The sequence below is a fragment of the Limulus polyphemus genome, unplaced genomic scaffold, assembly GCF_000517525.1.
Source record: "Limulus polyphemus unplaced genomic scaffold, Limulus_polyphemus-2.1.2 Scaffold459, whole genome shotgun sequence".
Lineage (NCBI taxonomy): Eukaryota > Metazoa > Arthropoda > Merostomata > Xiphosura > Limulidae > Limulus > Limulus polyphemus.
The window spans coordinates 221289-225652 of record NW_013666069.1 but is presented as its reverse complement, the minus strand read 5'-3'; positions in this window follow the sequence as shown (position 1 = coordinate 225652).

The window sequence follows — 4364 nt, the reverse complement described above, 5'->3', positions numbered from 1 at the left end:
CTTAATTTTTGAGCCCTCTGGTGGCTCAGCGGCAAGCTCACGGGCTTACCACGCTAAAACCCGGGGATCGATATTCATGTTGGGTGCAGCATAGACAGCCCATTATGTAGCTGTGGGATTAACAACAAAATTAATTTAACGTTGTAAATACCATCTGATGGTCTCTACTGAAACTGCACAAGCTTCCCAACTTTATCAAATTTCCGTGCTAAATCTCAATAACTTCTGCCTATACAGATCAGAACTAAATATTAACCAACTGGATAATATAGCTACTTTAATAACTGGTCTCACTAGAAGTATGTAACGTAATAAAAACTTGTAATGGTTAGAATTAAATGACTTATCAGATGGGTACCCTCATTATTAGCAACATTTTCGGCCGTAATTCCAAGTTCGCCTACAACAGTTATTCGGCAACATATAGCCACGTGAGTTTTAACATTGAAATACTGCTACAGAAGTGTATCTAGTTTTACATTAATCAGTGTAGTGATTTTGCGCAGATGTTCTAGCTTCTTATTCTTAAGGGTAAAAATATATTTTCTCTCAAATTTTGTTTCAGATTTATTTTTCAATACTAATTTTACTTCAACAAGTTTTAATCAGTGAACGAATATTAATAACTTTCTTCACTATAAAATATATAGCATAAATTCTAAAAAGAAATCCATACGAATATCTAAAGGCTATTAAACAGAATTAGGCTTAAAATTGCATAAAAGAAAGTAATCTGCATGCTCTTGAATGAACTTTTTGGACCTTTTCCTGGATTTTTACAGAATCTCGAGTAATCACATTGTACCTATATTTGTTTTTCGTATTACTGCACTTTGTTCACTTCATCTTGCATTTCTTTTTACTTATTGTGGCTAGAAATGTTACGCACAATGCCCATGTTAGCCAGCAACTGAAAAGAGGAAAAATATTCTCTAGATGTTACACGAAATAGATTTTTACACCATTCTATAACCCACACACGTGGTATCATATCTGTCGCTAAAAATGAACCAGTGACATTTTGCAGGTTCCCTTTCATTTCCTTTTATGCTATCAAATGTATAAGTAAAGGTATAATAGATGCTGTAAAATATCAGTTACCCATATATAACGAATTAGTAACATACTGTGAGTTATATAATGATCAAATACCTCTATACTCGAAGTATTTTACTACGATATTATTCTCTCGAGCAACCAGTGGGAAGATAAGTAATGGGGGTCACTATTCCTATGAAAAGTTTACAACTGTTATGTATTAATATCATAACTTTACAAAAGCTATTAACAGTATCAAATTTTACGAATGTTATTAACAAAACCAAAACTATCAAGAAGAAAATGAAAACACATGCTACTTCACTGTCAAATAAAAAAAAATGATGGACGTTTAACAATAAAAGTCAGAGGGAATTTTATCAGAATTTGAAACGTAGATAAATTTAGTTACGTATGGTTCGAACTACAAATTTACGGCGTTATTAGTAAAAAGGCATTCAAAGAAGGAAAAATCCTCTGTGGGACGGGCAATTATTATTTTTTCACCACATCAGTTATAACAAAAGCTGTAGCCTCTTTAAATGTAATGGTGCAGGATGGTGAAGCAAAACATTAAGTTTGGTTTGTTCTGAAATTCGTGCAAAGCTACACGAGGGCTATCTGCGCTAGCCATCGCTAATTCAGCAGTGATAGACTAAAAGGAAGGCAGCTAATCAACACCATCTACCGCCAACGCTTGGGCTACTCTTTTACCAACGAATAGTGGGACTGACCATAACAATGTAACGTCCTCACGGCTGCAAGGGTGAGCATGTTTATACCCGCGACCCTCACGTTGCGAGTCGAGCGCCTTAGCCACCAGACCATGCCAGATCTAAAATATTGAGTGTGATACATATGTGATAGCACATTACAATAAGCAAGATAATAACAGAAATAAACCCAGTTGTGTTATTCATTGCATTGTTATACGAAGTAAAATTTTAAAGATTGCTTCAATTTTTAATTTCTGAAAAAAAGAAAAAAACACACAAAGAAAATACTTAACGTGTAGTATATATATATATATATATATATGTGCATATATATTTCCTTTGAGAAATCCAGCCACGAGAACAACAGGATAAAACAAAATAAAAAAACAACTAAAGCCGGTAAGCCTGTGATCATCGTAAATGAAGCTATACACACGAGAGCCCATCAATAGTAGCGTTCATCACCCAATTCCCTTTGGACGTTCGGTACTGAGAAATATGCCGACAAGCCTAGAAACAAGCTGTTTAGTAAGCTAATGCTCTCTGTAAAGCGCTCCCTTCCAATCGATACAAAGTACAGCAACCTCGCAAAATCGACAACTAGTTGCCTATTTTCACGCGCAACTATATTGTTTTTCTCTTTCCTGTGTTACACATATACCAGTAGCTTACTCTGCTCCTGTTTTTATTTTTCTTCCCCCCCCTCACAGTTTTTACGCAATTATTCTTCGAAAGAGCCTAATGCATTTACGCTCCCCCCCCAACAAAAAATTATTCTGCTTAAATAAAAATATTGTTACTTGAAAAATTCACTGTAATTTTACTTGAGTTCACAAATATTGTCGAAGTTTCTTCACGTAAAATACAAAATTTTTTACGCTTTGGGGAATACATTGAATAAGGTGGTTCTGACGACTAGGTTTATAGTTGGTGTATTCAAATATCTTATACACACGTGATAATTTCACTGAAACACATTGTTCAATGTCAAGTATATTTGGAGAAACAGAAGGCGCGAGCGACAGACAACAAAATTCCTACGGTAACACTTTTTTCTTTGTTATTTTAAGCACACGAATATATAAGATCATGATACATACTTTAAACGGAAACATGTTTTCAACGTACATAACAAAGCGTGCTGTGTTAGTTTGTGAAAAATCGAAATATATGTTTAATCAGGTAAAACGTTTATGCATTGTTGCAAGAAAGGCCACAAAGGCTGGTTCGCTTAATTTCGCGCAAAACTAATTATTGGGCTACTCTTTACAAACGAATAGTGGGACTGATCAACACATTATAACGCCTCCACTGCCGAAAAGGCGAGAATGTTCGGTGACGGGTTTCTATCATGCGACCCACAGATTGCGAGTTGAGCGTCCTAACAACCAAGCCATGTCAGCCCCAGTCCGCCAAAGAGATAGCCTGATGCTGCTAGCTTAGATACTACAGCTATGGGTGCCTTGATGCGAGTATATTTATTCAAACCCAAATATAAAATGTGTCCTTTCAGCGGGTCAGCGGTAAGTTAACAGACTTACAATGTTAGAATTCGGAGTTCGACTCCCCGCTGTGGACCGAGTGCACCTTGCCAATTGCGTAGCTTTGCGCTAAAACAAATAGACAAATATAAAACTGTAAAGTTATTACAGAAAATAATATTCTTAAATCTTCATGATGGAAATTTTCAACATGCAAATTATGGGATAAAATAAAATAAAAAATCCAAATAAACATAAAAATACGATACCCTATAACCAGAGCGCTTTCAAAACGTGGACTTTTTTTCTTAAGAGCAAACTGTTAGCCCCTGAAGAAGAAAAGTCCATCTTTCGAAAACGCTCGGGTTGTAGGGCATCATATTTTGTGTTAAATTGATTTCTTGAACCTACGTGTTTTTCTAACATCCTGAATATAAATAAACATCAAATTTATTTGTTTCAGAAATTCACGCAAAGCTACAAAAGGTCTATCAGCGCTTGCTGTTTCCAATTTTAAACAGATAAGCTTGGGGAATGATAGCTAGTCCCCCCCCCCCTACTCTTGGGTTATTCTAATCGAATAGTAGAATTTGACCGTCATTTTTATAACGTGCCCAAAGTACGGAACACGTATTTGTAGCAACGAGACGTGAACAATGGACACTCAGATAAAGTCCAACACGCTAACCATAGACCACGCCCGGGGCCCGAATTTTAATGGAAACGGTGTGTTCTTATAATTTCATTCTAAAGATAAATTACTAAAACTATGCGGAAAAAAGTCCGTAACTATCACATACAGCATTTCAGAAGTTACTTTCTGTGTTAAAAGTCTACAGCTCTTTAGGCAAAGCGCGGTTTATACATAAACTCAAATCACACGCTTCACAAATTCTTCTAAGCATGGTAGTAAAAATAACAAAGATAATAGAACCATTTATTTATATCATCATTACAATTAATACGGCTTAATTCGCACACGTACTCAAACGGCATTTTAAATTATTATTACATGCTGCTGTGGAAATGGTAATGAAACGATATGTATAATGAAACCGATGGATAAGCGGAGCAGTAAAATTACTGTTTAATGGTATTTTATTCTTGACTCTGTTTTGTTTGTTTGTTT